This window comes from Xyrauchen texanus, chromosome 29, assembly GCF_025860055.1.
Source record: "Xyrauchen texanus isolate HMW12.3.18 chromosome 29, RBS_HiC_50CHRs, whole genome shotgun sequence".
In the NCBI taxonomy this organism is placed as follows: Eukaryota; Metazoa; Chordata; class Actinopteri; order Cypriniformes; family Catostomidae; genus Xyrauchen; species Xyrauchen texanus.
The window spans coordinates 12220269-12243435 of NC_068304.1; the positions used below are offsets into that span (position 1 = coordinate 12220269).

The 23167-nt window shown below is 42.9% G+C and overlaps 1 protein-coding gene across 5 annotated transcripts in view; it reads left to right on the forward strand.

Annotated features, from left to right (window-relative positions):
• Positions 1-23167, forward strand: part of LOC127623252 (xylosyl- and glucuronyltransferase LARGE2s) — a 154191-nt gene that overhangs the window by 86109 nt on the left and 44915 nt on the right. For 2 of the 5 annotated variants that reach the window (XM_052097610.1, XM_052097613.1), the window contains exon 1: positions 16027-16448. The exons of 2 other annotated variants lie outside the window; for them this stretch is intronic. The gene's annotated coding sequence lies outside the window, so the exon portion shown is untranslated. Of the gene's footprint in view, positions 1-16026; positions 16459-23167 lie in introns of those variants that run through there. One more of the 5 variants, XM_052097612.1, reaches the window with a different exon arrangement.

Consider the following 23167-nt stretch of genomic DNA (forward strand, 5'->3'; position numbering starts at 1 on the left):
TAATTAGAGACATAAAAATGCTGTTTGCTTAGTGTGACTTTTCATCTAATTTAAGAGTATAATAAGACTCCAGGTCTGGTATGGAAGTGTGGGTTTATGATGAACTGAATAAGTTCCCTCAGCAGAGTGCAGGCAGAAGTAAGATGCTGTCTGTGTTATTTTAGTCATGTCTGAGGTCTCAGATACAGTCGGTGTTCAGGATGCAATCAGCAGACGTTGTGATGGGTTGAAACTCTATTTAGAAAAGATGCCTGGAGCCGGAGATAGGGGTGACTGCAGACCAACCAGACTTATTGCGCTTATTGAAGTTTGCTAAAGCCAACCTTTTCCTGCTTCTCATCCAACACTTGTCAGAACTAAATAAATTGTCATTTTCTATCAGCTTTGTGTATGTGTGTAGCTTGTGTGTGTATGTGTGAGTGTGTAGTGTGGGTATTGATCATTTTCATTCACACCCATAACAACACTTCTTGGTCCTCACTCAATAGGAGAGACCGGGACTGGTTGTCACACTTCTCACTCCAGTCAATATTACTCATGGTAGGTTTATCATTTGTTTGGACACATATGGCACTTTTCCACTGCATGTTACAGTTCGACTCGACTCGACTCTGCTCACTTTACTTTTCTGAGCTTGCTTTTCCACTGCAGATTAGTGCCACCTCAACGTGGGTGGGATTATAGGTTGATCGTCATTGTTGCGCCAAACTCTACTAACGTGACATCATCTTAAACACGACACAAACATTACTGACCATAAACAATAACACAACCTATAGCTTTTAGCTACTAGCTCATTGTGCTGCATAAAGCAGTTGTTGGATGTTGATTTTACACAAGTGTAACAGTTAAATTGGCCAGGATGTTTTAGAAGCAAGCTTTCCAGTAGCTGGTCAACAAAATAAAGCGAAGCTTTCAAGCAGAATATAGATTTAACGTACCAAAACGTACCATCCTCCATCGTGGACTCCAACAATGCTGTGGCTGGGTTCAGGGCACTCTCCCTCCCATTGCTTGCTGGTATATTGCCATAAAGAGCATCCATTTGGTCGAACCACTTCCACTTTCTTCTGTTTGAACCACTCTGGCTGTTGTGGTCCTTGATAGTTCTGTAGTCACTTTTAAGTTTTTTTTTTACTTTTCCCTACACTGTTGGTAGGTCCGGTGGTAGCCGTGTGTGGCCAACAACTGAAACACTTCCTGAAATACTTTTTTGTTTTGTTCGTCGCTAACGAGAGGAAAGTCTGCACCTCATTTATTGACCACTGCGTGGTTTTGGTTTCATTTGACCATAGAACCCGGTTGCATTTGAAGTTCCAGAAGTGTCTGGCAAATTGAAGATGCTTGAGTTTGTTGTTGGATGAGAGCAGAGGCTTTTTTTCTTGAAACCCTCCCAAACAACTTGTGGTGATGTGGGTGATGTCTGAGCTCCAGTTGATTGGAACTTGTTAATTATTGAGCTGATTATGGAAATGGGCATTTTCAATGCTTTGGCTATTTCCTTACAGCCACTTCCCATTTTGTGAAGCTCAACAACCTTTTGCAGCACATCAGAACTATATTATTTAGTCTAACACACTGTGATTGATGATTAAGGAAATTTGGCATGTGTGTTACCTCATATTTATACCCCTGTGAAGCAGGAAGTCACGGCTGAACAATTTGATGTTCTTAGTCACCCAGGTGTTTTTTTATGAAAGATCAAAAAGATAAACAATGTAGATTTTTTTCTCAGCCTTCTTTGCTCATATTTACCAATGGTGCCAGTATTTTAAAATAAATACATACATACATACATACATACATAGAACAGATCCACAGTTTTTGCCCAGGAAAAAACATTTTTAGCAGGGCATGTTGTTGTCATGGTTATTTATTTATTATTCTTTAGTATATGTATTATTAATTAAGGTTTAAATTGTCCTTAGTTATAAACATTGTAAATAAATGCCAGGATTTAACAAGATTTAACAGTAATTTCCTACAATAAAATACTGTTTTCAGCATTTTACTGTAATATCAATGCAGGCTAGGTATTTTCTGTCACAACACAACAAAGTATGTGAAAAAAGAAATTTGAATATCGCACTGCATTAAGTGACAATGGTGTTTTGTTTAAAGTCACCATTAAGATGTTTAGTGTTCCCTTTTGGATGGGACCTTCTCTTGTTAATTTCTAATAAATGTTCTCCTAGCTGGTGCAATTGTGTTTAAGTTATTGTACTATGGTGCATGGAGAAAATTTGTCAGTTTATTGGTGGACTTTTAGTCAGACCATGATGTAAATTCAACACTGTATGATGAATTAAAAGTAAAGGAATAGAATAATTTTAAATGAACAATTAGAAAGGGATGTTTGCTAAGTTTAGCTGGAGTATGGTTGGTTTTATCACTCTTTTAACTTTTACCATAACTTGTCAAACAGGCAAGCACAGATTTCAACACTCATCATACAAATCTCAATTAAACACACTGTAGAATAACAGAACACTGCTACATTACAGTCAGTTCTTGGTCCTGTTCACTCTGAAGTCACAGTATACAGTTGTCTTTTAATTTCAATAAATTGTTGAAATACTACTGTGAAATATACTGTGAAGTCTGTGTACATCTTGAAACTAGTAGCCAGAAATTTACTGTAAACTTTTCTTTCTATTTTTTATTTTGTTTTACAGTGTAGTTACCAAATAGCTACAACATAAATATGATGATACATTTTCGTTTAGAGGACAAAACTAAATCAAATTTAAGAATTTGGTAGTTTAAACACACTCAAAACCTTTTGAGTTGACTCAAGACTAGGGTTGTCAACTGTCCCCTGTTATCTGGCACATCTCATTTGTTGCTGAAATAAAGACTTACCATGGAAACGCTTTTAAAGTGTTTAAAAAAATGTTCATTGATATGGTGACTTTCTGAACTCTGGACCCCTGCAAATCCTCTGGTGTTGGACTAGGTAGTACATTTCTTGTTTTCTTGTAGTGGACATGTCGAAGCCCCCTGTCGTGATAGTGCTCACAGTGTGTTCACACTCAGGGGGAGGATTACAGAGTGTTTTTACTGCATGTTGCCATTGTTAACATCATTTCCTACATGGCTCCATGAGTCATAAAATGTGCTGGTGTCTCTATTTTGAGACTGAGAGAAACAGATGAAGAGAGAGAAAGTAAGATGGGGGTGGGCTGGTAAATAGCGGGAAAGTTCTTCTGACATAAATCAAGCATAGTTTTGTATTTTGGAAGATTTAACAGAGTAAACTCTCCAGACATTTGAATGTTTACTCTTTGCACAAAAGCTACAGTGGAGTTTAGTCCTTAAACGTCAGCTCTGGGCTTATAAAACCATTATTTTTCAGCAAATTTGTCACAGAGATTGTAATTTTTTTTTCTCTCACAAAGATTAGAGACAGTCGACGCAGTCTAGCAGTTAACACACATGCTCCAAAATGTTGCACGGGTAGCACAACTTTGAATCTGGCTTTTCCTAGTACTATTTCCTTTGGGTGTATATCTCAAAACCTGTCTGTGTCATCTTTCTTCCCAAAATCAAAAGAAAAAAATTACTTAATTAATAATACAATTTTATTTTGCTTCAAGAAAATGAAGCCTGTTTATATATATATTTTTAGGATTAATATTAATATTATTATTTTATTTATTAATGTATGAATTAGGCAAATTTTCCTCCCAATTCTCATTAATATAATTAAGAAAAAATATTATTTTTCATTAATGTAATATGAAAAAATAATACTGTATTATTTTATAATATAATATAATATATAATTTAAATAGTAAAGCATTTACATATCTAGGTAATGTGTGTTGTACTGCCATATTTATGCTGATTTTCTTAATAAAGATCATTGTAGTAATTAATACAGTAATGAAAGTAACACCACAATAAGGTTGTATTCATTATAGATAACTACAGTAGTTAACATGAATTAACAATTAACAATATTTTTTACAGCATTTATTAATGCTATATTTTTTTTATATGTTAACATATAGTAAGTTGCATTTGAACTAATATGAATAATCAATGAACAATTGTACTTTTATAAACAAACTTTTCATAAACATTTACCAAGAGTTATAAATGCTGTAAAAAAAATATATTGTTTATTCTTAATGAATGATGCTTAATGCATTTTCTAACGTTAACCAAGGGAACCTTATTTAAAAGTGTTACCATAATAGGAATATATTGAGATTTTTTTAAATTTAAAATAGTGAGAACTACAACCCTCAAAAGTATCCTGATACGTTGTATAGTGAGACTATGGGGAGGAAGTGCCCTCAGTTGTCATTAAAATAATGTCACAATGCAAAAAATAAATACAAATAATAATAAAAATAGTCTTATTGGATGAAAAATCGGTTTCATTTTCTTTGTGTAAAATATTTTCTTTTCTTTTTCCATTTAACTTTGTGGTGAAATGTGACCTGGACATGTTTTCTTGAGATTTACCATTATTTTGTGAGATTTACCACTGTAGCAGGCAATGGCCCATAAAAAGATACACAGCCACTGTGTACATGGTCTTGTGCGTAATCAGTTGCAGCCAAGTGCTGTAGTGTGCGTGTTAGAGGGTGTGTAAACATACAGGGTGGCTTAAACAGTTGTTAGAGAAACCCAATGCTCCCAGTAGCTGCACCCCCTCGCTCCCCATGCATGGGACTCCCTCCGAGTGATAGATTATCCTATCTCCCTTCATGGTGTCCTGGTTTACCCTCACCTCCCCCGCCAGGCCTCTCTTGTGACCTTTACCTCCTTAATGAGGAGAAAACATGAGGTGATAACTTATCAAACATTCATTTAACTGACATCGTATCCTGAATAAAATGGGAAGGGCAAACAAGCTTGTGCATCAGAATTTTTATTTTCAAGGAAGTTTTGCAGGTTTAAAAACAACAGGAAACAGCATTTGCAATGTATTTAACCAGAAAGAAAATTGTCATATTTCTGAGTAGTGTTTGACTGATATGGGTTTTTTAATGACAGATCCCAGAACTGGGATTAAGAGAACAGAATATATATATATATATATATATATATATATATATATATATATATATATATATATATATATATATATACATTTTTCTTTAACTTCAACTTCAGGACCTTTTAACACTGTGAACATCTAGAAAGTGAAATCTTGTAAAAAAAAATTTCAAATTCTCACAGTATCCAACATTCCCCTTCTGTCGCTCTCTCCACGTTGTGTCGGAGAAGCGACACTAGGGGTCTCTCTTGAGCACCGATATCCACCTCTGATCTATGAAAAAAGGCCAATGAGAGTTGGCAGCCAGTATTTGCACGTCCCGCCCTCGGACATACGGGTATTTAAGCGGCGCAAATACGGGAGTTCATTCAGAAAATTTCTTCGGAGCCGATGGTCTGTCTGCAGTTTGCTGCGAGTTACACACCACTATAAACGTTCCTGTTTCCTCTGACGATCTGCATGCTGTTGGATCTTGACGGCGCACAACAGCAGCTTTCTCCTTCACATTGCACGGCGTGCATTGTTGCCCCTGAGCGCTCGACAGCGCAGACACACACACACACTGTGTATTAAAAGAGTAAATTCCTATTAAAAGAGTAATTTCTCTAAAAGAGCAAACACAGCGGCGTTGAACGCCCTTTTAAGGACGCGTCTTTTCAAGATGCCTTTCCGCCCCTGTGTCGCTCCTGGATGCGTAGAGTGCTTTCCGCTTCAGACGGCCACAGGCGCTGTCTCGTGTGTTTGGGCCGCGATCACACTGAGGTGGCGTTTGTGGATGGTTCATGTTCTCACTGCGAGAACATGACCATGACCACGTTAGTGTCGCGGCTTGCTTTCAACAGAAAGCAAGCCACCCCAGCTGCACCCCGCATTGCTCCTTCTTCCCACGGGATTGAGGACGGTGCGGTTGGCGCTGGGGGCGATTTGGGGCGGCAGCGGTGCAGTTTCGCCGGGTAACCCCCGCGAACCTCCCGCTCCCGACACGCTCGATGGTTTCGTCTACGCTCGCGGCGATAGCAGCTCGCCTCACGGCCTGGCTGTCTATCCTCCCGAGTCCGAAGCAGATGAGCTCGCCGCTGCATCGGAGAGTGCGGTGTCTGATGCCGAGGACTCCCCTGGACTGCCGCCTTTGGGCCAGCAGGCCCAGGCTGAGGCCGACGCTCAGATGTCCGACATGTTTGCCGGGCCGCCATGAGCGTGGGGTTGGATTGGAACCCTCCATCCTCCCCACAGCCTTTACGGTTGGATGATTGGTTCCTGGGGCGGCGCCGTTCAGCGGCCTCGCGATCCCCCGGTTCCTTTCTTCCCGGAGGTGCATGATGAGCTGACGCCTACGTGGAGAGCCCCGCCTCCGCCGTCTAGGTGCCACCTGCTCCACTCTCACCACCCTCGACGGCGAGAGCGCCACGGATACGGGCGATTCCCCAGGTCGATAGGGCAGTTGCGCACCATCTATGCCCCGGTAGCCCTACCGCCTGGCGGGGCCGCCCTGTACTCCCATCCAAGCCCTGTAGGACAACATCCTCGCTCAACGCGAAGGCCTACAGTGCGGCTGGACGCGCTGCCTCCGCCCTGCATGCGATGGCCCTCCTGCAAGTCCACCAGGCCAAAGCACTCAACATGCACGGGGGTGGACCTGATCCGGATGTGCTGCAGGAACTGCGCTCAGCGACCGACCTCGCCTTGAGAGCGACGAAGGCCACAGCGCAGGCACTCGGACAGGCGATGGCCACCCTAGTGGTCTAGGAATGCCATCTTTGGCTCAATCTGGTCGAGATGCGTGAGGCTGATAAGAACCGCTTCCTGGACGCACCTACCTCCCAGATTGGCCTTTTCGGCGACACCGTCGAGGACTTCGCCCAACAGTTCTCCGCGGTGGAGAAGCAGACGGAGGCCATCTCTTACATGATGCCCCGCCGCAGACCTGCCGCTACGGGCCCTGCCCCGTCTGCCCACCGAGGGCGTCCCCCTGCGAAGAAACCAGCTCCTGCTCCACCTCAACCCGGGCCCAGCTCTCAGCCCCAGCGTCGAAGCACCCGCAGGCGGCGCGCGCCCCTGTCTCATGAACCCCTCCAGGACCCGGAAGGCTCCCAAGCCGTTCCTGAGACAGCCGACCCAGAGCCGAAGATGTTAGGTCCGGAGGTGGTAAGACCGCCCGCCCCCGGTGGAGGGCCGGAAGAGAATCCTTTGTTTTTTATAGTTTCCACACCCCTGACGGGGCTGTGGTACCCACATTCTCATTAACAGAGCTATTTCCTTTGCCTCTGGGTCACCTGGCCCACAAATGCCATTCTCACGGCAATCTGCTTTCAGATTACGACAGTCCCGGTACACCGGACGCGGTGATCCCGCCTTCCGCCTGCCCACGACTGTCCCCCGGCCGGCCGGTTCAGACGAGTCCAGAGGACGCCAGCATCAGACCTCCTCCTCAGTCACGAACCCGCCCTCTGCCGGGTGCGCGGAGCAAGGTAAGTGCTTTGAGTCTATTCTCAGCACCTCAGCCTCGGGCCGCAACGAAGCCGCCCGACGCTGCATTACCTGTTCCGCCCCGCTGCGAGGCCCCGCCAGGTACGTCCAAAATACTCGTCCCTTTGGTGCCCCTAGCGCAGAGCTGGGAAGCGTGGCTTTCGCTCCCCAATGCATCACGCTGGCTGCACCAGACCATTCGACTCGGTTACGCAATTCAGTTTGCCCGGCTCCCACCCCTCTTAGGCAAGGGCGCAGTAGAGCCCGTCCCTCCAACCGAAATGAGGAAGGAGCCCTTACTTCATTGTACCCAAGAAAGGCGGCGGTTAACGACCAATCCTGGACCGGCGAGTTTTCAATCGGGCCTTGTTAAAACTCACGTTCAAAATGCTCACGCAGAGAAATATTCTGGCTGGCGTTCAGCATCTAGATTGGTTCGCAGCGGTAGACCTAAAGGACGTGTACTTCCACGTCTCAATTCTGCCACGACACCGACCCTTCTTACGGTTCTCGTTCGACGGCCAGGCGTTTCAGTACGAAGTCCTCCCCTTCGGCCTGTCTCTGTCCCTCGCGTCTTCACGAAGGTCGCAGAGGCGGCCCTTGCCCCGCTACGAGTAGCCGGCATCCGCAGAGACCAGATGCTCCGGCACCTCAGCCGTTTGGGGCTTCAGGTCAACTGGGAAAAGAGCAAGCTCACTCCGGTTCAGAGCATCTCTTTTCTCGGGTTGGAGTTAGACTCAGTCTCAATGACAGCACGTCTCACGAGCGAGCGTGCTCAGTCGGTGCTGGACTGCCTCGCTTCCCTCAAGCTAGGCACAGTGGTCCCTCTAAAACTTTTCCAGAGGCTCCTGGGGCATATGGCATCCTCCGCGGCGGTCGCCGCTGGGGTTGATGCATATGAGACCACTCCAGCACTGGCTCCAGACTCGAGTCCCGAGACAAGCATGGCACCACGGCACGCATCGGGTAAGGATCACCCCCGCCTGCCTCAAAACACTCCGACCCTGGACAGACCTCTGCTTTTTACGGGCAGGAGTGCCCCTGCAGCAGGTGTCCCGACGCGTTCTGGTCACAACCGACGCCTCCCGGTCCGAGTGGGGTGCCATGTACAGCAGGCACGCAGCAGCGGGCCATTGGAAAGGGGCCCCGCTGCGTTGGCACATCAATTGCCTGGAGTTGCTGACCGTCCTTCTTGCTCTCAGGAAGTTCCTCCCGTTAGTTCGGGACAAACATGTCCTCGTGAGATCGGACAGCACCACGGTGGTGGCGTACATAAATTGCCAAGGCGGCGTACGCTCCCGCCACACGTCACAACTCGCCCGCCGTCTCCTCCTATGGAGCCAGCAGCAACTCAAGTCGCTGCGTGCCACTCACATCCCCGGCAAGCTCAACGTCGTAGCGGACCCGCTATCACGACAACGCCTGCCCGGCGGGGAGTGGAGGCTTCACCCCAGTCGGTCCAGCTGATTTGGGAACGGTTTGGCAAGGCCCAGGTAGACCTGTTTGCCGCCCAGGAAACCTCCCACTGCCCGCTCTGGTACGCCCTAACAGAGGCTCCCCTCGGGACAGACAGCTGGCACACAGCTGGCCCTCGGGGCTGCGCAAGCACGCATTTCCCCAGTGAGCCTTCTTGCACCGGTGCTGTGCATGGTCAGGGAGGACGAGGAGCAAGTCACGCTGGTGGCCCCCTACTGGCCCACTCGGACTTGGTTCTCGGAACTCAGGCTCCTCGCGACAGCTCCTCCCTGGCAAATTCCCTGAGAAAGGACCTCCTCTCTCAGGGACGGGGCACGCTCTGGCACCCGCGCCCAGACCTCTGGAACCTCCACGCCTGGTCTCTGGACGGACGCGGAAGAGCTAGCCGGCTTACTGGCGACCGCTGTGAATACCATCAACCAAGCCAGAGCCCCTCTACCAGGCACCTTTACGCCCTAAAGTGGCGCTTGTTCGCAGATTGGTGTTCTTCCCGAGCCGAAGACCCGCAGAGATGCGCGATTAGGTCAGTGCTTCTGTTCCTACAGGAGAGACTGGACAGGAGGCTGTCCCCGTCCACCCTCAAGGTGTATGTTGCCGCTATCGCCGCCCACCACGATCCTGTAGACGGCAAGTCTTTGGGTAAGCACAACCTGATCCTCAGGTTCCTGAGAGGCGCCCGGAGGTTGAATCCCTCCCGGCCAGGTCTAGTTCCCTCCTGGGATCTCTCAGTAGTCTTGGCAGGACTCCAGAGACCTCCCTTCGAGCCACTCGAATCAGTTGGACTCAGGGCCCTCTCTCTTAAGACGGCCCTGCTGATCGCGCTCGCCTCCATTAAGAGGGTCGGGGACCTGCAAGCGTTCTCTGTCAGCGACACTTGCCTGGAGTTCGGTCTGGCAGATACGTCAGTGATCCTAAGACCGCGACCGGGCTATGTGCCCAAGGTTCCTACCACACCATTCCGAGATCAGGTAGTGAACCTGCAAGCGCTGCCCCGGGAGGAGGCAGACCCAGCCCTTTCGTTGCTGTGTCCAGTGCGCGCCCTGCGCATTTACCTGGACCGCACACAGAGCACCAGACGCTCTGAGCAGCTCTTTGTCTGCTTTGTGGGACGGCAGAAAGGGAAAACAGAGGCTTGCCCACTGGGTTGTCGACGCCATCACACTGGCTTATCACACCCAGGCCGTGCCCCTACCCTTACGGGTCCGAGCTCACTCAACAAGGGGTGTTGCGTCCTTGTGGGCACTGGCCAAGGGCACCTCCCTAGCAGACATCTGTAGAGCCGAAGGTTGGGCAACACCCAACACCTTCGCAAGGTTTTACAACCTCCGCGTTGAGTCGGTTACGCCTCGTGTTTTCTCAGGTCCGAGCCCGTGAGAACTTCGGTAACACGTGAGACCGACCGGCCGGGTGGATCGCTTGTGCCCAGCCCTTTTCCTGATGTCAAGGTAAAGTAGTGCGCCTTCTTCCCAGGGCGCTCCACTCGAAGTCGGGACCCTGGTCGATTCCTCCCCAGCCCTCCGGGTCCAGCGGTTCAGCGGAGGAACTCGCCGACCCAAGCCACTCGCGGGTATCCTGATGGCTACCCTGTACTGGTATAGGTGCTCCACAGGTAAAATAGAAGGCCTCCTCGCGCGGACGCCCCTGTGCGTATTTCCACGGTTCTGTCCCCTTACGAGCGGACTCCCGTGTCTCCCTTAGGCAGTTACAGCTGCCCCGGTCGCCGTGCTGTAGCAACTCCCCTTCGAGGCTGGGATCTACCACCGCACCATACTTTCCACACGAGCCCTAAGACGGCCGTGTGACGTGTCTACCACTTTTCCTCCCCAAGAAAAAGGGCAGGTGTGGTCTCCGCGAGGGTCTGGGTAAGACCCCTTCCCTATATGCATGTAAGGGCCCGGCCGTGATTGCTCTATGCGAGAAACATAGAGAGAAAAGAGGCCCAGCCAGGCTGGCCCATTCCCATGTTGGCTAACATCGCCTTGTTCCCCTCCCAGGGTAACTAGAAGGATCCCGATGTTCAGTATGGGGCATTGGGGAAGAGTACGTGCAGCCGGGTACAGACGATGCGTGGCACTGGATGAATCCCTGCCCGCCTCTGTATCGGCAGTTCACGTACACGGTTCAGCACATGGCAAGATTGGAATGGGTCCCCTAGTGTCGCTTCTCCGACACAACGTGGAGAGAGCGACAGAAGGGGAACGCTTGGTTACGTCGATGTAACCTCCATTCCCGAGGGAGGGAACGACACGTTGTGTCTTTCCTCCGCCATGTCACTGAACCGAGCCACTGTTGTGGCCGGACCATTTCGGCTCCTCAGAAAAATCCTGAATGAACTCCCGTATTTGCGCGCTTAAATACCCGTATGTCCGGGGCAGGACATGCAGATACTGGCTGCCAACTCTCATTGGCCTTTTTTCATAGATCAGAGGTGGATATCGGCGCTCAAGAGAGACCCCTAGTGTCGCTTCTCCGACACAACGTGTCGTTCCCTCCCTCGGGGAATGGAACGTTGTATGGTCATGCATGGTCATGCAATCAAACGTTGTATGGTCATGCATCACAGGAGATTTGTCATTTTGTATATATATTTATTTTTTTTCACAACATGAAGAAAATTCCCACTACAATGTATTTTACAGCAAAATCTCAAATTCTGTATTGTGTTTAATATAATTATGTTGATGGGAATTATATATATATATATATATATTAGATATCAGATATATTAGGGATGCAGCAATGTGACGGCTGCCGATATATATCGGCCAACTGTTGACCAAATTTAAACCATCGGTATATCGATTATAAGTTTTAAATCACTGATATGACAAAATATGTTTATTTATAATTAATTAGTAACACACTTTGTAAAAACTCTGTGAATCTAAATGCACAACCCCAAAACAATAATAGCCACAGTATGTTATTTTTAATATGTTTAATAGGTTGGCACATTAAAGGGTTGGCGCTCTTTAAAATGTTGTCCTGTCATGTGCTCAACAGATCCAATCCATTTTCCATAGAATTATGTATGTTAGAACAGTGAAAAGCTTTTGTAACTCCTTGTATGTTTTAAATCATTATTCTTAAGTAAAACAGTGGCAATATATCGGTACCGGTATCAAATTACTTTTGTTGTTAAAATCAGTATCGGATCAGCCACATTCTACATTCCTATTATTTAGTGTAGATATAAGGATAGAGAGAGAGGGAGAGAGAGGGCTGTCATCTATATACATTTCTAATTTAATTAATTATGACAAGCCGATTAATTAATCAAATTAATAGCAAATAGTCACTAACATTATTATTTGCTGAGAAAGGCTCCCTGTGACAAAGTGATCGTCACCGTTGGGACGACAGCACTGGCTTTACACACACACTCACCTCAGCCATGCTCCATTTTTTCCCCCTTCTGCCATCGCTATCGGAGGAGTGGGTGCACACGCGATTCCGGTAGCACAAAAACATTACACCCACATACATGCCCCTCCCTACAGTCTTACATACATGGATACATAACACTTACATGTGTTGTCTTGTTTGGTGTGATTGTCTTGTCTTTGTGGCTTGTGTGGGTATAGTCTGTCTTCCGTGTTGTGGAGTTGCGCCGGCCAAACTGAACATCCAAATAGTGAGCGGTTATGACAACACTGAACTACGGCACAACCCCATTCAAAAACCCATCAAAATGACAACCCATTCCCCCCATTCAGTGAACTCATTCATTGAGCAAATCCAACTGCGTCACACCCCCAAATAAAGATAATTCATATAAATTATTTATAATAATTGAAACATGGATAAATATAATATATAGGGCCTATAATAAATATATAATATGGATTGAAATTCAAATTGAATTAATTTGCATTAATGTGGCTGATGAATAACGCATTGATTAGATTATGCAAAAAGTGTCTTAAGATCTCAGTGTGTTGTTTGTTTTATTCTCATATCATTGAACAAGTCTACCGTACAGTTGACAGCAATCTGTTTTGCATTGAGTTCATCAATGTGTCTATTTCTCACAGTATGTGTTCTTGCCTTCCCTCTGCGCTATTTTAAATTTTCAAACTATGTACATGTTTGTGCCTCAAACGGATTCTTATGGAGATTCTCACTGATTCAACATCACAAACGCCACATTTATAGGACGCTGTGTCAAAGTTAAAAGTAGTGTAAAGTTTGAGCAGTTCTCATTCTGTGGCTGCACTGCAAATGTACTTCAAACGTACTTTATCTGTCTGAATAATTTTCTATGGTTTCATATGGATTTAATCTACTATATTCAGCCACCTCTCCACAGCTGATGATGGGTCATACTGCTGAAGATCTGGGCCTTCTGTTGAAATGAGGATCAGGTCTGAAAGGCATGAGGATGTGAGACTGCGGCGGACATCTGATTTATTCTCTTTTGGGCACTGAAGGCTCTTTCACAGTTGGCAGAGCTGATTGGCAGAACAAGAAGAATCTGAACAAGATGAAGAATGTTTTGCATTTCATTTCTGGAGGGTTGCTTCAGCAACAGTGTCTGGTTCAGGTTCAGGAAGGACTTGCCATGAAGATCATTAGACACTCGCCTGTCATTCTTTTTATTTTGAGTTTGAAACACTTTTGCGATCGCAGATTCCTCAGGGTGTTTGCTTGAAGCCATCACACTATCACGGCATGCTGCATGTCGTTTGCTCCTTGAGTGCGCTGTGAGATTTTCACGTTTGAAACTGCGCGACCCTGATACAAAGTCTGTTTTATCGACCAAGCTAGGTTTTTCTACATCAGTACCTGCATATCATCACATCTTCATCCTCATCGTACAAAATCCAATCAAAGTCCAACAGCCAACGAGTCTGGAACTTTCGCTTTTCCATGACACTTTTTGATTCAGAATGCTCAATATTTCCGCCACATTTGACGTGCTTGTATGGGGTTTATCGGCACATTCACCGGAGTCTTTCATTTTCGTTGCACTTGAAAACCAAAAATTATCAAGCGTTTTCTACTCAGACTGGAATTTTTACTTTTTTGCATCCATCTTTGTAAAAGCAGACAAATGCGTGGTTGTTTGCCTGCGTGAAGTCATCCAGCAAGTGTTATACTTTTAAATTATATTAATTGTTAAATATTTTTATTACATTTAAAACTGTTACAAATATATTGTTACTATTTATTTAATAAAGTTAAAATGATAACACTCATTGGGCGACTTTCGGTAGCGACAGCCAATACTAGAGGATGGTAGAGCTCACGTGATCCTAATATTTTAATAATAATATTCATTGTAAAGAAACAGTGCCTTTTAGACTCTCCATACACACCACTAGCGACCTAACCGCCAGCCACTGACAAAGTAGCTGGCAGTGTGAGCGCAGCTTAAAGCGGACTGAGCAGGCATTGAAATGATATCTGCGCTAAACTTATTCTTTGCCTCTAACTCAATCACAGGTGAGTGAAATCGGACAGTTTACTAACATTGGCTAATTTAATAATTTTTTTAGTTGCCTAGCGTGAAATTTGGTCGCATATTCAAATGATTTACTCGCATTGTAAAGGGTTGCATCTGCTTTTAGTCAGACATAGGATGCCATTGATTGAGCAAATGTTCCTGTGTCAGGCTGGTCGGGATGCTCAAATAAACAGAGCAATAGTTTGAAAATGTCACAGTCTGAGACACATTGCTTACCTTTTTAGGGCAAATCTACCCAAATTTCACACTTCACCTTTAATGATTGCATATAAGCTGTACACAATTTAACACTGAATTTAAATGATTTTTCAATTCGGATTTGAAATGTTATTAAGTGAAACAAACACTTATTTTATACAATATTTACTCAAATTTGCTTAAACTTATAAAATAAAAACCTTGAAAATAGAAAATGTTTACTATTCAATAACAAATCTATTTATAAATGTTCGAACCGACACAAGGGAAAGTTACGTGAACATGATTATTAGTAGATAATCGCAAAATGGCACAAAACAATGGCCAATTAAATGGCCTGAACAATATATTGGTCTATCACTAAACAATACCTCTGCTATCTACAAATGTATAAATGGACTCAACTTGTTACATATTAAAAAATGTGGCTCTGTGTTTCCCACTGGTCACAGTTGCGACCACATTTTCACTTGTCCTGTGTATGCATGATTTAAATGAGTTAGAACAATCTATACCCTTTAAACATATACTATATACTTTATGAACCAAATATGGTAGTTATCAATTTATTACAACAGGTTTTAATTATTGCTTCCATTTAAGGATCTTTGACAAAGACATCAACTTTCAGAGGGACAAAATGGAAGTAGTAAATGGCTCTGGTTGAGTGACTATTTTCATTGCCTATTTAAATATGTTAATGTGAAATCAGCAATGTGGTTCACAACTTAACTGTTAACTACATCAACCACTCTTTTTACATCTTTACAATTTCAGACAAAATTTCGGTCACAAATGTAACAGCTGGGATTAAATGGGATAAGACAATAAATGTTATCTCTAATATGGATTCAATTGTTTTTTTTTAACCCATACAGCTTAGATTTGCCCCTCAACTCTACTTGCTAATTGTAAAAATATTGGAAATTGGGGATGCTCTCAGTAATGTTGAATCAGGGACAGAGTACAGTGTAGACAGTGTGTTTCATTAAAAAGCTCTCCAGACTGTCTGGTGTGCTGCTCAACACTGTGATATGAGCTCATAACAAGGGCCTGGTGAAATCTAAATTACAAAGCAAGCCGTTTCATTGTCTGAAAAGAATGCTTGATTACACTTGCTTACATTGTCTCAAGCTACTGTCTGTGAGCGCATGTGTGCACATGCATGCGCTTGTGTACGTGACTATCTGTGCTGCTGGATCATGTTGCTGGCCAGTGGAGAGGCAGAGCTTCCCAGACCCCTGCATTCCTGCACACCCCATCTTTTGTCATACATCAAGTTATTTGGAAGGTGACACCCTCCCCCATGCTTTTCTCCCAAGTACATGTCATCTCTCAAGAAAGAGAGGGCGGAACATAGGAGGAGACAGAGTGAATAAGTCAAAGTTGGATCAGGGCATTGAGTAAATCAGGTGTAGCAGAGCTTCTGAGCCAAGGTTTCACCATCATGCCAAAATCAGCAGCATCGAAGCAACTTTAAAAGCAATTACAATATACTTTAGAGCCTAAAGGCAGATTTGAAGTAAGACAGACTTAAAGTGGGAGGTTGAGAGGTGCCTTTGATCCGAATGCAAGACGCAAACCTGCCGTGGCATGCTAAAGAGAGGTGGAGAGAAAGAAGGCGGGGTTAATTCTCCTTCAGACACACACAAACCAACACCGGTAGGAAGGTTCAAAGTTTGCCACTCAATTCACATCATCCAAAAATCTGTGCATGTCGGGTGCTGTGGTTTCATTCAACTGTCAAACTGCCATCAAGTGCATTCAAGCTGTTGGACAGAAGAGGAGAAATTGAAAGAGAGGGAGACCTGGCCTTGGCGCTGAGCAGAGGTAAAGATAAGTGCGTTTTTTTTCTGCTCTGAATACAGGCTTTGTGTATGTGGCTCTTTACTTTTGCTTTGTTTTTCTCCCGGGTGATATGACTCATGATCAGCTTTTGTAGGATTAGGTATTGTCCCACTTTTTCTTTTATTCTCTCCACTTTTTAAAAGTTGCAGTGCTATTTGTGGTACATAGATTGAATGGCTGTATAACACTTTACTGCTATGACATGGGCAAAGGTGTGTGTGTGCGTGCAGGCTAATGGCAGCGTATCTTTGCTGAGGTGAGGTACTATGCTGCCCTACAAAATAAAAAGGCAGTAACTGCATTTTTGGTCAAAAATGAGTTATTATCATTTTCATGACATTCAAGGCATCCTTTGTTATGTGACAAAACATCTTATCTCAAATGTGTGTCGTTTTGGAGAAAAATGGTAGTCGTTTGTACAGTAACTGCAAAAAGCCCTAGTGAAACAAAGCAAGAGTACAGTAACATCCATTACTGTATTCTTGTTATGTTTTACCTAACAAAAAATAACCGTGTTGCTGCGCAGTGAAGTTACTGTTTCCATGGTGAACACACACAGCTGACTTCGCGGCATCCTCACGGGACGGTTTTAACATTTGCGATTTCACACTTGTAACTTCACACAAATTTTGTTTGAGATGGCACAAAGCCGGGAAAGAAGATGGTCGAAATGGCATTGAAAAGAAAATACCCGGAGAATGGTAAGTAACAGTGACAGATTAAACATTTAGAGGCTAGGCTATCACAATATAAACACCTGTCAGCCACCAGGGCGGGACTTCCTCTCAGAGGTCCATTCAGATAGCATTATGCTAATTGACAGGCGATGTTTTAAATAGCTTTGCTTACCTGCCGCTGATCCTCCCTGCTCCTAGCTGTAACTTTATCCTCTGTAACTTCACATCATCGCCGATGCCATGTCATCATTTTGTTGTTCATGTCACAAAGTTACAATCCAACCAGCGGTGGAAAAATATTCAATAACTAGAAAAGCATGTGGTCCTATTCAAAATAAATTTTCCCAATTTGGGCCTTGACACAGCTTAGCAATGTGAGACTTTAAGCAGCCGTTTCAGCATCAGAACAGCTTCTGGGTGGAAAATATTGACCTAAAATGGTCAAATTAGTTTGGGTTTGGTATATCCATGTTCAGGAAAACAAATGGTTCCAATTATTTCAAATACAGTGTATAACACACCCAGAGCCCAAGTTGTGGCAAAATAGTTTTTGGAGAATCTGTAGTTACCGCCTTTTTCCTTGGTATGGTGCCACGTTTTTGGTAAGTAATACAAAGCAAGAATACAGTAACTGCAAAATAGGGGTAAAATATCAAATTAAATATGAGGATTGATATGTACAAAGAATAAGCTAATATAAAGTAACAAAACAGCCACATGTCCAATAATCTACCTACAACTACTTAGGCTGGATGACAGGATAACTTTAAAGTCATTTTTCTCAGTTCTGCACTCTGCGTAGTTACTGCCTTTTTGCTTTGTAGGGCAGTATGGAGGCGAGTTAGGAGGGGGGGATCAGCTAAACTTTGGGGACAGTATTGTTGCCATAAGTTTGCTAGATCTTACAGAACCTCCTCAAAGGTCAAATGTACTTTTTAAGTAAATAATATTTGTTTTTTATTATTATTGTAAAAATGCAAGACTTGCAAACAATGCAAAATTTCTTTATGAGGGTTATGGGTAGTTTGTTGTAATTATAATTAGCTTTGTATAAAACCGAAGTCTGTGGTATGCCCCCATTTATAGTAAGTGTTTGTGTGACACAGGCTTCCTGTGTAAGCATATGAAAGTCAACCTGTATAAGCATATGAATGGTAATGTTCAAAACAATGGTTAATAATTTACATTTGAATTATCATTAGCTCAGAAGACTTTTGTCATGTGTATTCTCACTGGTCTGTTTTACTTAAAAAGAGCTTTAGAAAGAGTAATTCCTTAATATGGTAAACAGAGACTTTAATGCAAAAAATAAGTAAGTAAATTATATTATGGACACAAATAAAAACTAGTTTAAAAAAAACATGTTAAGTTCATAGAAATATAATCTTTGTGTCCATAATGTTTCATTCATTTCTGAAAAACGTATATATATATATTTAATGACTTTATTAAAGTCATGTGGTGTAGCCATTAAGTTTTAAATGTATTAAAATAATTTCCTTGCACCTTCAATACATGAGAGTGTACACAACTTACTCGTTAATTTAAAAAAGTTTTCAAACATATTTTCCAATGTAAAAAATATTTGTCAATAATATCAAGAAGTTTTCCTGAGGTTACTCAATTTTTTTTTTACATGATAACAAAATGGCAACCTACAACCTAAAACATTTCTAGTGTCCCCATAATTTAAATGGCTTAAAAAAACATTTACCGATGTTTTATGGAAAATGTAAACATGCAGAATGTTATCTGTTAGGGTTAGGTTTAGGGGTTGTGTTTGGTTTAGGGGGATAGAATCTATAGTTTGTACAGTATAAAAATGTGTGTGTGTGTGTGTTTTACAAGGACATTTTTTAAGTTACAAGTCAAGTCGAGTGGTTTTTATTGTGGTCCACAGCTAAACAAGTTCCTCCAGGACCATGGTGTTACATAAAACAACATAGGACAAACACAGAACCACATGAGGCTACACAGACTAAATAACATACCTATATAAAGTGCACGTGCAAACTAAAAGGAACAGGACAATAGGCACAGTGAGAGACAGTGCAGCGCGACCAGTACACAGTAGTGCAAAAAGATGACCGTTTCAAAAATGCCAAATGTAAACATAACATACTATGAAATAGTGTTCTATGGACATAGCAGTTATTGAGGTAGCAGCCAGGTATAAAGTGACAATGAATTAAGTGCAACTCTGGACATGTGCAAAAGTTTGATGGTGTACAGGTGTGTGTGTGTGTGTGTGTGTGTGTGTGTGTGTCAGTCCAGTCTCTGAATATTGAGGAGTCTGATGGCTTGAGGTAAGAGGCTGTTACACCGTCTGGCCGTGAAGACCCGAATGCTTCGGTACCTCTTGCCAGATGGCAGGAGGGTGAAGGGTTTGTGTGAGGGGTGTGTGGGGTCATCCACAATGCTGGTTGATTTGCGGATGCAGTGGTTTTTGTAAATGTCTTTGATGGAGGGAAGAGAATTGCTGCTGGGCTTTCTTGGCAATAGAGCTGGTGTTGAGGGACCAGGTGAGGTTCTCCACCAGGTGAACACCAAGGAATTTGGTGCTCTTGACGATCTCCACAGAGGAGCCATTGATGTTCAGCGGAGTGTGTTCACTCTGTGCTCTCCTAAAGTCAACAACCATCTCTTTTGTTTTGTCCAAATTCAGAGACAGGTTGTTGGCTCTACACCAGTCCGTTAGCCGCTGCACCTCCTCTTGTATGTTGACTCGTCTTTCTTGCTGATGAGACCCACCACGGTCGTGTCATCGGCGAACTTAATGATGTGGTTTGAGCTGTGCATTGCTGCACAGTCGTGAGTCAGCAGAGTGAACTGCAGTGGACTGAGCACACAGCCCTGGGGGGCCCCAGTGCTCAGTGTGGTGGTGGTGGAGATTCTGTTCCCGATCCGGACTGACTGAGGTCTCCCAGTCAGGAAGTGCAGGATCCAGTTGCAGAGGGAGGTGTCCAGGCCCAGCAGGCTCAGCTTTCCAATCAGGTGCTGAGGAATTATTGTGTTGAATGCTGAGCTGAAGTCTATAAACAGCATTCGAATGTACAGAATGAGTCCTTTTTATCTAGGTCCATGGCAAAAAATGGTACAGTGAACACTGTGAACGGGTCTGCCAAATAAAAATAAAATTTTCTTAGCAAGAACTAAAATTAGAGGGAACATTGGAGATGATCATTGATTCATCATAAACTGCCTGTGCTCATGCACCAAACCTTAAGTCATCAGTCATGCATCTTATCTCCTTAACATATATTTCACAAATGACCTACTCTCTACACATCACTGATAACCTGATTTTACAAGAAAATGCAGCTTCTTAACCTTTCATATGTGTCAGTGCTTAAAAGGGGCTTTATTGCTTTGGTATAATTGGGCTTGGGAAAAGTGGGAACAACCACTGAAATGGTTATAATTTGATTCTGCATTACCATTTTCCACCCCAAAAGTAATTTTTATTTGTATTGCGCTTTTATCAATAGATGTCATTTCAAATCAGCTGTACAGGAAATTATGCTATAACAGAAAATAAAGCTGTAATGTCTTAGTAATCATTGTGCTATTTACCCCCTCTCTGCATGAACTACAGAATATAAAAAGGCTGTTTTGGCTGAACTTTTATGACTTGTATATGTACATTTTGTTATAAATGGCCAGCCTGAGTGTACCAGCATAGTAGTTCATTAGGTAATCATAGTTTTGACATCAAAACTTCTCAGTCACAATGTGACAACAATAGATCGCTCCCTTTAATCAACAACACTGTAGTGTAGTTTTGGGGGACTATTATGGTTAGGGGGCTTTAGTCCAGGATCCAGGTGCAGAGGGAGGTGTCCAGGCCCAGCAGGTTCAGCTTTCCAATCAGGTGCTGAGGAATGATTGTGTTGAATGCTGAACTGAAGTCTATGAACAGCATTCGAATGTATGAGTCATTTTTATCTAGGTGGGTGAGGGCCAGATGGAGGGTGGTGGCGATGGCGTCGTCTGTTGAACGGTTTGGACGATACGTGTTACAAACTGGTAATTACAAGGGTATTATACTATAAATGTGGTTTGAGGATATTTCTAGTGTCCCCATAATTAAAATAGTTTAAAAAACATAAAAAAAAAGTTTTTTTTGAAAATATAAAAATTTTGAAAGTTTTTTTTAGGGTTAGGTTTAGGGGATAGAATCACTTGGAGTCAATCTGCATGTCCAATTATTTCCAGTATGGAACTAAAGCTGTGAGAAAATCACAGCGCTGTTATTTTGTGAGACAGTGGCCGCATTCTACAACACAGAGATGTCTAGTTTATAGCACTACCAAGCAAAATTGCAACAATAACTAGATTGGTTATTTTAGTTTGCTTACTTAGAATAGGTTATTTAGTTGTGATGCTTGTCCTTGCAAAACTCACCACCATGATGCTAGAGAGTTGTGGGTTGGTTCAAATATACCTAACCCTTAATATTAGCAGTAGTAATAGTGTTGCTTGCCTCAGCAATAAATAACTTACTAATATTAAATCAATCCTGGCACATTTAGACTAAATGTTTAATATAAAAGTTTATGTAAAAATTATATTTGGGGGTCTACTAAAATGTGATTATTTATTTTACAGTTTTTTTTAAAGAACTCCATGGCAAAAAGATGGTACTGTGAACAGGTCTGCCAAATAAAAAGAAAATGTTCTTAGCAAGAACTAAAATTAGACGGAACATTGGAGATGATCATTGATTCATCATAAACTGCCTGTGCTCATGCACCAAACCGTAAGTCATCAGTCATGCGTCTTATCTCCTTAACATATATTTCACAAATGACCTACTCTCTACACATCACTGATAACCTGATTTTACAAGAAAATGCAGCTTCTTAACCTTTCATATGAGTAGCTTTATTTTCATAGCTTTGTTGTTCCCACTTTTCCCAAGCCCGCTTATAATGTAATAAAAGCTTCTTGCACCAATTAAAATTTCATAATTTGATTCTGCATTACCATTTTCCACCCCAAATCATGTCATTTTTATTTGTATTGCGCTTTTATCAATAGATGTCATTTCAAAGCAGCTGTACAGGAAATTATGCTATAACAGAAAATAAAGCTGTAATGTCTTAGTCATCATTGTGCTATTGACCTCCTCTCTGCATGACCTACAGAATGTAAAAAGGCTATTTGGCTGAACTTTTATGACTTGTATATGTACATTTTGTTATAAATGGCCAGCCTTAGTGTAGCAGTATAGTCGTTCATTAGGTAATCATAGTTTTGACATCAAAACCTCTCAGTCACAATGTGACAACAATAGATCGCTCCCTTTAATCAACAACACTGTAGTGTAGTTTTGGGGGACTATTATGGTTAGTGGGCCCTATTTAAGAGCTTTAGCTCTAATCGCAGTGCTATGTTTTAATTTATAAGCACAAATCCATTGGGTATGGCCAAGTTTTGGTATTTTCGTGCAAGTATGCACTAAGTGTAAACGCAAGTGGGTTTGGCAAAATCACGCGTGCAATACGCTAATGGACTGGGTCATGTGCAATTTAACCCTCTGGCTCCTGGAGAAGTTTTGACATGCCTTGACATTTGTGCTTTTTTCAGTTGCTTAAAAATACATGACTAATGTATGATAACACTGTATTCAGCACAAAATGGGCTACAATAATATGTGAGCAACATGTGTGTACATGTTTGTATTTTTGAGAAAATAACGTTTATGCGTGGTTTTTGAAAAAAAACAAAAGAAAATTAGTAATTGAAATAAGGTCATATAACACATACTAAACATTTGTCCACAAGCCTTTTGAGAACTGGATCTTGTAGCCTAGAGTTTTTGCTACAAAATGATGTGAAAACCATCCTGATCACTCATTCATACAAAACAATATAGTAATTTTACTTTTGTAAGATACTTTTAGTGTTAGAAAGGTCATATGCGTGGAGGCATGAACTAATGTAAATATTGATGTAACCCCCCGAGGATATCAATGACGAATGTGACAGAAAGAAAATGAATGTGAATAGACTTAATGATCA